Genomic DNA, 13,739 nt, shown 5'->3' with positions numbered 1-13,739 from the left:
CTACTGTCCAAATATTGTCATGATTGCACCTCCCTTCTGTTAAGTCTTACTCAAAAGTGATCTTTGCAATAAAGAATCTCTTGACTACTCTCTATTCGAAACATTTCATATCCATGTTCCAGTTTGATCTTCCTCCAACATACCATATATTGTACTTATACATCTTACATTTTTTCTTTCTCTCCTACTAGAGTGTATGCTTCATGAAAGCAAAGATTTTTTAACTTTGTTTTCTTTCATTGACGCTTCTCCATCACCCATAACAGTGCCAGGCATACCCCTGGCATTTAATAAATATTAACTGAATGAATCATTTAAAGGTTCTATCAGACCCATCTTAGGTGTTTTCTCATATTTCCTTCACACTTCCCAATTTCTAAAATCTTTGCAGCTTCCTCCACTCATCCCCTGCAATTCAAATCACGCCTGGGCCTTCCAATAGCAGTTTTGGGTGTGCCAGGCTCTATCCACTAGCTTTCATTGAAGATCCATGCCTATAAGTCATTTCCAGACTTGGCTGAATTACCATATCCACACAAGATGTGAGATCTGGCATCTTGAGTGACTGCCCAACAGGCCAGATGACGCAACCCAGAAAGACCAAGAAGTTAACTCCTCTCTGTGGGAAAAACTTTGAACAACAGGAAATGAGGGAAGAAGGGGAGATGCAGACAGCTGTATTCCCACCCTTTCCTCACTCCAGCAACTACGTAGTGATATGAATTCTCCTTGCAACCAGTCTGGAGATAATCCTTGGGCTAGGCCAGCACATTTGCCAAGCAGCCTACAGTGTCTCTCTGTAGCATGTTCTGAAGCAAGAGGTAAGTGTGGTCACAACCTGTTCACATTGCTTCCCATTGCTCCTTGCTTCATTTCTCTCCCTTCCCCTTTTTCTCATCCTCATCATTTTGCCTGAGTTTTCGTCTTTCAAATCAGGTGCCAGCAGTGTAATCAGAGCCTCAGACTCCGTTTTCTGAAGAACCTGGGCTAAGACAAGGTTTTTGAAGTTTCCATTCCTTTGGATTCATGGGGCAAACCACATTAATTACTCAGTAGATGAGAATACAGTGATTATAATCCATGTCGTTAGAGTCAAACCGAACCAAGTTGAATCTCTGTGGTACCATTTCCTAGCCACATGACTCTGGGCAGTTCACTTAATCATTCAGATATTTAACATCCATGTGTAAAAAGGAATAATGTAGCTACCTCTTGCTGTTGTGGTGATAACAAAATGACAATGTCTGACATGAAATAATTTTCCATAACAGTGGTAAAACAAAACAAAACAAAAAAGCCATAGTACTCCTCACGACAGAGTAGGGAGAGGAGAGGATTCAAAGTATGTTGAGCCAAAAAAAGCTGTAAGCAATTTCTTACAATGTTGCAGAATATAGTGTTAATACACTTCCATACCAACTCATAGGTGCAAATGATTTGTTCCTGGGAGGCCAAGTGAGAGAACAATAAGAAATTATGGCAAATTTTGTGCATCTGGTTAGCACTATGAAACACTTTGTGATATGCCTTTTCATTTGAGGTTCCTAGCAACTCTGTGAGGTAGGTCTCCTCATTTTGCATTTACTTATATTGCAGCTTCTTGTTGCATTTAAGAGATGAAAAAAAAGCCAATGCCAAGATTTACATTGTATGTATTAGTTTGCACAGTAGTGTTAGCTGCTGTAGCAAATGCTAACGTTTCAGAACTCAAAACTGTGGTCAATGGTCAATGACCCCTTTCAACACTGATATTCATGACTTTTTGTGTCTTGTGGTTCTGCCCTCCTCTAAGGCCTCAAAATCCTCTGCCTTCAGGAAAACATGAAGAAAATGGGAGCATATATACCTGCATCTTAACTGGTTTGGCCCAGAGAAGACATCCATCACTTCTGCTCGCATTCCATAGTCTTGTGGTTGCAGTTCTATGCAAGGGGTAGAGGGACATGGGGGCATGGGCTCTGGCAGGGAACATCCTTATCGGTCACCACTCTATGATATGAAAGGTGGAATGAAAGACTGATGGACAGTAAGCCATCTCTGCATGAGAAAGTCGGATGACAGAGTTAGTTCACCAACCAAGGAACTGTGACACTAGAGCTTGTGTTCTCTCTACTATGCCATATCGCTTCTCAGCAGATATAACAGCTTCGTGACAACTCATCACAAAAACAGAATCAGATTGCATCCCTTCCTATCGTAGCCACTTTTATTTATAAAATATGGTATTTGGTTTTTAATAAAAAGCAATATCACATTCCTATTACCTAGTTGCACACATTCTAATAAAACTGTAAGGTCTATAAATATATAGCTCATTTGAGGACACGAATGATATCCAGGACATAGAATGTTTCATTCTAACAGCTTACAACACATTTTTAATGACCATGTCTACAAAATAAAATGAGGCAAAACTTGGAAAATTAAGACTAACCAATTATCAGTTTAGTTTGGCCTGCTGTCTTGATTTCTCCTTAGCCAAAACATTTTGAGGTGAATTTGTAAACATGCAAACAGAAGAGAGAACAATAAAACACAAAGACAGTGCCCTCTATGATATGCTAAAGTTTATTTAAAAATATAATTGTGGTTTACCCAATAGAAATTGAATCCATGAGGGTAGAAAACAAAAGAATCCATTTTTTTGTTTGAAATAGAAACATTTATGTTTGCAACCAAATTTTTTATTTAAAAAAATGAAACAAATTCATTTTGTCTTAGAATTCAACATGCTGGCGTATCTCAAAGTTACTGCAGGTTTGGTTCTAAACCACTGCAATAAGGGAATATTGCAATTAAATAAGTCACATGAGACCTTTGGTTTCCCAGTGAATATAAAAGTTATGTTTACACTATAGTCTATTAAGTGTGTAATAGCTATGTTTAACAAAATAGTATGTACACCTTAATTTTAAAATATTGCTAAGAAATGCCAAAAATCATCTGACCATTCAGTAAGTCGTAATCATTTTGCTGGTGGAGGGTCTTGCCTTGATATTCGTGGCTGCTGACTGATCGGGGTGGTGCTTGCTGAAGATTAGAGTTACTGTGACAATTTCTTAAAATAAGACAACAGTGAAATTTGCCACACTGACTCTTCCTTTCACGAAAAATGTCTCTGTAGCATGAGATGCTGTTTGATAGCATTTCACCCACGGAATGGATGCTGTGTTAGCAGGCACGAAAACAACATGAATCCCCTTGTACATCTCCATCTGAACTCTTAGGTGACCAGGTGCACAGTCAATGAGCTACTGCTACTAATATTTTAAAAGGCATTTATTTTTTGAGCAGTGGGTCTGGAAAGTGGGCTTCAAATATTCAGTAGTAAACCATGCTATAAACAGATGTGCTGTCATCCAAGCTGTGTTGTTGCATCTATGAAGTACAAGCAGAGGAGATTTAGCATCATTCTCAAGGTCCTTAAGATTTTCAAAATGGTCAGTGATCCCTGGCTCCAACTTAAAGTGATCAGCTACGTTCACCCGTAACAAGAAAGTCAGCCAGTCCTTTGAAGCTTTGAAGCCAAGCATTGACTTCTCCTCTTTAGCTATGCAATTCCTAGATGGCATCTCTTTCCAATATAAGGCTGTTTTGTCTACATTGAAAATCTGCTGTTTAATGTAGTCACCTTCCGGAAAACTTGTAGCTTCTACATCAACATTTACCGCTTGACCTTTCACTTTTATGTTATGGAGACGTCTTCTTTTCTTTTTTTTTTTTTTTTTTTTTTTTGAGACGGAGTCTCGCTCTGTAATTTTAATAACCAATGAGGTATTTTATTTTAATTTTTTTAATTAATTTTATTTTAATTTTTATTTTTTATTTTTTTTGAGACGGAGTCTTGTTCTGTCGCCCAGGCTGGAGTGCAGTGGCCGGATCTCAGCTCACTGCAAGCTCCGCCTCCCGGGTTTACGCCATTCTCCTGCCTTAGCCTCCCGAGTAGCTGGGACTATAGGCGCCCGCCACCGCGCCCGGCTAGTTTTTTGTATTTTTTAGTAGAGACGGGGTTTCACTGTGTTAGCCAGGGTGGTCTCGATCTCCTGACCTCGTGATCCGCCCGTCTCGGCCTCCCACAGTGCTGGGATTACAGGCTTGAGCCACCGCGCCCGGCCACGTCTTCTTTTCTTAAACCTCGTGAATCAACTCTGCTAGCTTCTATCTTTCTTCTGAAACTTTCTAACCTCTCTTAACCTCCATAGAATTGAAGAGACTTGGGGCCTCTGGATTAGGCTTGCCTTAAGGGAATGTTGTGGTTGGTTTGATCTATCCACACCACTCAAACTTTCTCCATATCAGCAATAAGCTTGTTTAACTTTCTTATCTTTCATGTGTTCGCTGGAGTAGCACTTTTAATTTCCTTCAAGAACTTGTCCTTTGCATTCACAAATTGGTTAACTGCTATATGAGGCCTAGCTTTCACTCTGTCTCAACTTTTAACACACCTTCCTCACTAAGCTTAATCATTTGCAGTTTTTGATGTAAGGTGAGAAATGTGAGACTCTTCCTTCCTTTCATTTGAACACGTAGAGGCCGTTGTAGGGTTATTAATTGTCCTCATTTTAACATTGTTATGTCTCAGGGAATAAGAAGTCCCAAGAAGAGGGAGAGAGATGGGGGAATACTCAGTGAGTCAGACAGTCAGAACACACATAGCACTGACTGATTAAGTCCACCATCTTATATGGGCACAGTTCATGGCACTCCAAAACAATAATAATAACATCAAAATCACTGATTACAGATCACCATCACCGATATAATAATAATAATAATTTTGAAATATTACTATAATTACCAAAATATAGTACAAAGACACAAAATTTACACATGCTGTCAGAAAAATGACACCAAGAGACTTGCTTGATGCAGGTTTGCCACAAACCTTCAAACTGTAAAAACACAATATCTGCAAAGTGCAATAACATGAAATATGCCTGTATTCATTGTCCATTTTTTCTTCCAATTTTCCCTCTAACCAATAGAGTTAGAGTTACGAGAAAAAAAACATACGTTTATTTAAATGGTGTTGACATATCCTGAGAATTTGTAAACGTGTTTGTTTCCACATGCTCCTTCCTCAGCCATATAGTCTTTGAAAAAGAGGGATTTACATAATGGTAGCATGGGCCACTTGTGTGGCATAAATATATATGTTGCTAAGTAAACATTATATACATAACACTAAGTCTTGCTTATACAAGAGCTAAAGTAAAGAGTGCCTTCTGGCTCAGCTCAGAAAATGTAATTTCTATAATAAATCATTTTTGTCCTTATATCTTGATAGTCAAGGCCCACACAATAAGATAAAACTTTCACACACAATAAGATAAAATTTTCTGTCTCTCTCACACACACACACACACACACACACACACACCACACACACACACACACACACACGAAAACTAGGGATAGCAACACTGTCAAAAACTAAATGGATCCCAAACCAGTGAATGCTAAATAGTCAAAAATCATCACAAAAAAAGTGTGTGTTGCTGTTTCTTTTATTTAAGCCACTTGGTTTTCAACATTCATCAGAATAAGAGAGAAGCTTCCATTAGATTTTTATGGATGGTAACTAGATCTGCTTTCTTTAACATTCCAAGCCGGCTGGGCCTGGCAATGCTTGTCATTGCTCTGATCAGCTGTAGGGGTCTAAAGACTCCCTGTGTCTGTCTTTCGCTTATCATTCTAAGGACACTAATCTCCAAATAATAATCTGGTATTGTTAACCTTAGGTTTGAGCTTTTTAGTTCATCAAGAAAGAAAGGGCAGTGTTCAGAATGATAGAGAAAATATCTACAGTTTATAAAGGAAAACTGAAACTGCTTTCCCAATGTAGCAAGTCCTCATCATCAAAAAATCACTCACTCCACAAGGAAAGGTCCATAGTAGAATACTGTTTTTACCTATCCTTTTTCACCTCTTCGCCCAGAAGTTACCTATTAATAATGATAGTCTCAGTGAGAAACATCCAAAAAATTCGGCAGAATTTTTTTAATTTTCTTTCCTATCCTTTCAGCTGTCTGCCCAGAATTTGACCATAATTGGAAGCAAGTTCTACGTTCGCAGCAATTCATCTTTCTACATCACCTGTTTCTAGGTGATAAATATGCCATTCTCAAATTAGTGTGGCATTTGTGCAGTTAATTATATGCATTAGAAATCATTGCAACAGTAATGTAATTTCCACCCCACACACACGAAAGCAGAAACCTTCCCTAAACGCACAAGTCCCATGCATTAAATTTCATGGCCAGTTCTTACTAAGTGAAATCTTAGAAAGATATTTTCTGAGAAAAATAATTAAAACTTTGAAGAAACAGTAAACGTTACCACCTCCCCAAAATGCCTAGGAATAAGAAAGAGAATACAGTTTTCTTACAAATCAAAGATAATCACCTAGAGACCCCCAGAAAAGGACGCTTCTTACCCTCAGGTAACTTAGAGCCTAAATTATGAATTTTGTAATGACTTATTTCAGGTTCAACCGTAAAGCTACATGTTAATTGTAACATAAGCTTATCAATCCTATATTACTTTCCATCTTTGTTACTTTTAATAAATTACAGATAATTACTAAAATCTTGATATATTTTTCCTTCATCTCAAATTTGGATAAGACCTTATTTTCTCTATACCATTTGGCTATAAAGAATTTTAAAAGTAAAGTGCTTATTAGCTGTTATAACAATAGCTGACTAAATGCCAACAAAAAAGCCACTCTTCACATTTTACTTTCATTTTTGGACTCAGTTAAAATACTTCCAAAACATGCCTGCTTTGACTTTGAGAAGATGTAATTGTGATATTAAATTTTATTGAAATTTCTCAGGTCCTGATTTGTGTACAGGCTGGTGCTCTGAGTTCCCACGAAGCAGTAAAACGTTTAAAATACTGTCTGTGCAAATGTAAAATTTATGAATTCACACATCTCTGGTTGATTTATGTGAAATAATAATGCACTATTTAATGCTTAAACATGGCTAGGAGCAATGCTAGGCTATCAAGATGTACAATGGAATAATAGATTTATAAGACGGATAACCTTCTTGCCTAGAGAAGCTTGTTTAAAGGTGTTGTACAGATATATTAAACTATATGTAATTTTATACTAACTTAATGCTGTAGGCCTGTACTGCAAGCAATAAAAGATTACAGTCATGGCATTTGCAATAATAAAATGATCTGGCTATTCAACATAAAGTATCTGAGGACTAAAAGGAGATAAGGAACTTGTTTAAAACTTTTGTCCCTTTTCATTCATTGCTCTTTACAAAATATTTTTCCCCTTTATGTGGCCAACATAAATCCATGGCCCAGTGGTTGGCTCTCATCACATAACTGGGGGGAAAGTTGTCCGTGAGGATAATAACTGGATGTTTTCAGGGGTCCTCCAGGCACATTTAATTCTCACATGATTTGCTTCAAAAAACTAACTAAAAACTTATTAAGATGAGACACAAGAGAGAATTATAATGGGCAGGTTTTGGGTAGTCTCTTTACACTTTTTCTTATAGTGCAAGTATTTTTTTAGTTAGAGAAGAATATATTTTTGTCATCTGAGTTTTTGTTCTTTCTATCTTTGTAAGGTAAACACCGATATACATGAGTCCAACTTTTATGCCCAAGGAGTTAAGAGATATTAAAAAAAACTTTAGAATTTTTAGTTGTTATTCTCATGATACAGTGCTTTGAATTTTGTAGTGATTTTCTTTCAAAGTTTAGTCTTCTTCCACATAGTGTGCTAAATTAATGACAAAATGTCTCTCTAAAATAGAGATATAAACAAGGTAATCAGTACCTTTAAAATATTTCCATTTGTATTGCAATTTCAACTAAATTTAACAGATGCATTCATTTATCTATACACAATTCAGCAAAGTAATTTTAATAACCAATGAGGTATTTTATTTAATTTTTATTTTTTATTTTTTTTGAGACGGAGTCTTGTTCTGTCGCCCAGGCTGGAGTGCAGTGGCCGGATCTCAGCTCACTGCAAGCTCCGCCTCCCGGGTTCATGCCATTCTCCTGTCTCAGCCTCCCGAGTAGCTGGGACTACAGGCGCCCGCCACCTCGCCCGGCTAGTTTTTTTTTTTTATTTTTTAGTAGAGACGGATTTTCACCGTGTTAGCCAGGATGGTCTTGATCTCCTGACCTCGTGATCCGCCCGCCTCAGCCTCCCAAAGTGCTGGGATTACAGGCTTGAGCCACCGCGCCCGGCTCCAATGAGGTATTTTAAATTTTGTGTTAACTAACGCAGAATTTTCATGCAATCTCTTGAAATCACCAATTTTTTGTCACATTGAAACGTCAATGCAATTCATTTTACATTGATTCGTGAAGTTACAAACCAAAAGAGCTATACAGGATAAATGACCAGCTATAAGGAAATACAGATTGGTCCTGTATTTTCTAATTACATTGCAAAAGGTCCAGTTGAAATCAAATTAAAATTTGGTGACATTTTCAAAATACTTAAAATGAAGAATTTTTTTCTTTCAGCTAGGAAAACTCCATTGTATCTCTGTGACTCCATTGCCTATTTAAGAGAACATTTTAAAAGTATGACAGTAATATCAATTATATGACCTTCAAGTCAGCTCTGTGGTCAGAAAATAGCCCAATCGCCTATTGACCAGGAAATGTTCCACTCTCTTTCTGTGTATATAGTTTCAAAACAGCAACATTTCCGCAGCTATTGTTAATGGCATTTCAGCAACTTTTATTCCCTATTTACACATACAGTGGAAACACATATAATTAAGAAATAGCTCAGTGCTGAAATATCATCTTATGTGGGGCTCTAACTGTTGAATGATTTTCAGTATTTTCAACATTGCCCTTAGGAGATGTACAGTATCTGGACAGCCAGAAATCTAGTAACCAGTTGAAACTTGCCAAAATATGCGGTCAGTCTGAGCTTTGAAAAGGCAGAGGATATAACTTGTGTCCATTTTAACCAGGTTTCCTGTAAGTAACATCTGCCTAGCTTCCTGAGGTGTGATCAGCAGAAACACTGTGAAAACACGTAATTGTAGTACCCTTTATAAAAAGAAGAGAGGAAAGAAACTGTGGCATTATTCAACCTTGATTCCTAAAGGGATACAAAGGCATTCTTATTCAGAAAAACATGAATTCAAATACAAAAGATACAAATATAATTAGAAAAACATATTAAATTTGATATTTGAATGTTTTGGATTGGAAGTTAAGAGAACGTTCAAGTTTCTGCTTAAATGGCACCAATATAAACAGCACAGCCTCCCCCGTCCTATCCCACCTACATTATTTTCTATCTTCTTACCCTGCTTTTTTTGGTCATAACACCTTTAATACCCAAATTATTATGTATTCATTTGTTTCTCGGTTTATTGTCTCATGCCCTCTACCAAAATGTAAGCTCCGTGAGTGCAGAAAGTGACTCCATTTTGTTCATTGCTGTATCTAATGCACCTTGGACCAACAGCACCCAGTAGAACCCAATAAATATTCATTGAGCAAATCAGTCATCTCTTTCACTAAATAATTCTTTAGCCTTGAATAAGTCATTCAATTCTTCTAGGTTTCAGTCTTCCTCTACTTTCTAGAATGAGAGATTGGACAATCTTTCAGATTATAATACTTTAATTTTATTAATATGCTTTAATTTGACCCCATAGACTTTCCCCTATAAATTATGGCATGTTTCCATGAATCTATTTAGACAAATATTAATTTCCCAAACAACACCAGCTATGGTTATTCCATAGCCATAACCAGATTAGAGCTGTAATAAGTGTCATACTTTTCCACTTTAATAATTCAAATTCCTCTTCAGTTACTTAAATTTTTTTTAAAAAAGCATAGTTTTGTGCCTGCTATCTATTTATTGCTCCTCAAGTCCAAATCCCTCATCATACTGCCTTGTGAAACTGCAGCTGGACCCTCTAATCATTTCTCCTTCTGTCGACTCCATTTGTCGATTGGCACAGTTTTAAGCATTATCAGTGGAGGGCGATAGTGGAACACTGGCGAAGAAAAGAATGTCTCCTCACTCAAGTGTTTTCTCCCTTCTGGCTCCTGCAGTGTCCGCCAGCATGTGGGATGCTGGTAGTGCTCAGTTACCCAGCAATCCAGCAGCAACCCTGCAGGCAGCTTCCTAGCAAGTTCGACTGGTACCCCAGTCAGCAACCCAGAGAGTCTGGCAGGAACCTCATGGTTTCCAACAGTGTTCTGCCTGTGTTCTAGCTGATTTCCCAGTAAGTTTCACTGGCATCCCAGCAAGAAGTTTTGTGTTTGTCCTACCATCCCACATCAGGGAGCTTCTCCTCCATCCAGTGGGCTGCAGCTATGCCCTCTCCAACAGGACTGAATCTCAGCATGGAAGCAGGGGCTGCTTCCAGATTCAGTTCTTCCCTCAGTACTTGGACTTAGCCATGGCATCAGTGACTGCATTCTCTGCTGTTCCTGTATTCCTAGAAGTTCTCTTTACCTCTTAGTAATTAGTCCCTAGCTACTAATTGATAATTATCTATAAGAAACTTTAATTATTCAGATTACTGTGTGTTTTCTGTCTCCTAGCTGGACCCTGAATGATAATAGTGGTTAAAAGGAAGTGTTTCCCAAACACTGCGGCTAGATTAGTCTGAATTTTCTACAATACTATTTGTGCAGAAAGAAGGCAAGAGCTCCATACAGAAGTTCGGTGGGTCTTGGGGAAGTCAGAGAAACTTAATAAAACTAAATAATATATCTACTATGACCTCAAATTATGCTAACATCTCTATTTGTATTTTCTAAAGTTATGGGAGTTCTTGTCATTTTGAGACTTATTATTCCTCAAAATGCTAAAAAACAGAAAAGTCTACAATTTAAAAGTATGCTTCTGTAGTTTCTAGTTTTATACAAGGGAATTATTTAAAAAGAAGGACAGATTTTTAATGAGCAAGTGAGGGAAATGGAATTTAATAAATACACATGCCCCTAGAGTCCAATTTCCTTTATATAAGAGGATGAAAATTGGTCAGTAAAACGCCTTCATGTAGATTGTTATAGACTTTACACATGGTTGCTCATATGTATAAACCATCAGGGTCTTACATATCCGATGATAGTAGCTTAACCAGGATTAGGCATGAGTACTTTCTGGTTAGAATATAGTATTTCATAGACCCCATGAACCTTATGGAATGCTTTATGGTTTAATGCAAAACATACACAATAGACCTTCACACCATGATTTCTTTTCTCCTTTTAAAAGACTCCCTTAAATTGTACAACAAATATATCTTCTTTTGAGTCCCCTTCCTTAACTTTCAAAAGCTGAATAAGATCCTCAATACTTGTCCACCTTGTCCTTTCACTTAGCCGAAAGAGATGATGTCATCTGACACAAATACACATACTTTCTTATATTCCTCAGAAGCTGTACAGATGTCCTTCACTCTTTTTAAGAAACTATTAAAGTCAGAGTTGGAAATAGGTACCCTGTTTAACTAAATATGAGCAGTAGTTTCTGGAAAAAAAAAAAAAAAACAGCATTTAAAAAATTTTAGTTGATGTTATTCTTTAACTGCTACTTGTTAAATATTTTGAAAGCGTTGTCCGTATTGAAGAAAAGAAATAGAGCCATGATGGGAAATAATTTCCACATAAACTATATTGCACATTGAGGGCAGGCTGGACGGGAGAATAAGAGAGGGAAGATGATGAAATTGTAACCTATAAGCCTGAGTATATGTGGAAGTAGAGATTGTTCTTGCCTGGCAAGACAGATACGTTTCCTCAGGTATGTTTTAACTATCAGAGACTGTTCCACTCCCCTCTCTACAGCTTTCCTGCTATCTCAGTCCTGGTGTAAGCCCCTTATTTTACAAACCAAAAAACTAAGCTATATATAGGTTAAGTCCAAAGTTACATGGCTCATTGCTGAACTGAGCTTTAATGCATTGAGAATTGCAGTACTTGTAACCAAAATCAGTTCACAGACACTGTAGCAGAGGCTGCTAGTTGCCTCCCAAAGTCCAGCCTCCCGTCTTGAAACAGAATTCCACTTTGTAGATGAGCACATTGCTACCCAGTCTCCCTTGCAGCTAGGTGTGGCTATGAGACCACTTGACCTGTAAGATGGAAATAGAATTTGTCTATGTAGTTTCCAAGAATTATTACTAAAGGTAAAAGTTACAGCTTTTTCTGCCACCTCAGTGTTCTTGCAGACTCAATTAAAATTAAGCAGCTGACAAATAGTCATCTTGGACCCCAAAGTGATATGCTAAATATGACTGACCAACAAGAGAGAAAGACCATGGGTCTTGATGCAATGATGCCACCATACCAGGCCTGGACTCCCTACTTCAAGAAAGAAATTATCTTGTCTAAGCCACTAATAGGCACCTACGGCTAATCCTAATCCTAACTGCCACAGACAATTTCAGGTCCATGACTTGTATGGCTGCTCTTTGAGACAGAACAACAAATCCTCACATCTCAGGAAGAGTCCAACAAAAATCTGAGGTCTTGCTACTCAAAATGTGATTCCCTGACCAGTAGCAATGACATCAGCTGCAAGTTCAATAGCAACTCAGAATGCCAGTCCTCTCCATATGAAACCCGAATCTGCATGTTTACAGGATTCCTGGGTATCTGCACTCACACTGAAGAAGCACTATTTGAAGGTAACTGACATAACCTTCCCATGAAAATTGCTACTGGACCTAGTGGGTGTGGGCAGTTTTATTGTAGGATCTTTCTGCTAAAACCAACAAATTCCATGGTCTCTGGCAAGATATCCAAAATCTGATTCAGGTCTTCCAGTCACTTGAAGCCAGCCATCAGGTGAGGATCTATATTTTAAATTTAATAATCATCAAAAAGCAATTTTAAACATAATTTTGTATGTCTCGGTAAACCCTAGGAACACAAAATGTCAACAAATCAGTTAAAATATGAAGAAATATTGGTCTCTGTTTTCTTCTTGTGATTGTATAATAGTCCTTTGCAGAAGTGGACACAGTTGATCCTGAGGCATGTTTCTTAATCCCAGTCTAGAGTTTTCTCCACACACTGTGGTTTATTTATGCAGGAAGGAGGAAAGAGCTTCATACAAGAGTTTGGTGTGTCTTGGAGATGTCTGAGAAGCTTGCTTCTGGTTACAGTGAATCAGAGGTAGAAGTTGGACTGCCATGGGTCCTAAATATAAGATTCCCTTTGACAAAAAAAAAAAAAAAATCCATTACACAATTTTTACTCTGAAAACATTCTTCAAAAAGGTTTTTATAAGGTGAAGATTCAAAGTTGTATAATGTCCATTTTGAGTAACTCCAATTGTTTAAAAATGATTTATCTTGGTATCTTGGGTTCTGTAATTATTTTAAAAATAATTATGATCTAAAGTATAGTAAGTTTAAGGATGGACACTAATAACTTTAACAAACCAGAAAGAGTGGCTGTCCAAACAACTGAACATGTTCTTGTATATTCTTACTCCTGTACTGACAATGTTTGGAATTAGTGCTAGTTCTCATTGTTCTGTCCAGTGCTTTAAAAAAAAAATTTTTTTTAATTTTTATTTTGTTTGATTTTACTTTAAATTACAGGATATATGTGCAGAATGTGCACATTTGTTATGTAGGTATATGTGTGCCGTGGTGGTTTGCTGCACCTATTGACCCATCCTCTAGGTTCCCTCCTCTCAGCCCCCCACCCCGCAACAGGCCTCAGTGTGTGACGTTCCCCTCCTTGTGTCCATGTGTTCT

General features: G+C 37.5%; 1 long non-coding RNA gene across 1 annotated transcript in view; it reads right to left on the bottom strand.

Moving 5' to 3' along the window:
* LOC117086707 overlaps positions 1-13,739 on the bottom strand; it is a 310,696-nt gene that overhangs the window by 202,882 nt on the left and 94,075 nt on the right. The window lies entirely within an intron of this gene.

This window comes from Trachypithecus francoisi, unplaced genomic scaffold (assembly GCF_009764315.1).
Source record: "Trachypithecus francoisi isolate TF-2019V2 unplaced genomic scaffold, Tfra_2.0 Lachesis_group10, whole genome shotgun sequence".
NCBI classification, from domain to species: domain Eukaryota; kingdom Metazoa; phylum Chordata; class Mammalia; order Primates; family Cercopithecidae; genus Trachypithecus; species Trachypithecus francoisi.
The sequence above is the reverse complement of the archived record's forward strand: the minus strand, read 5'-3'. Positions and strand labels throughout refer to the sequence as shown.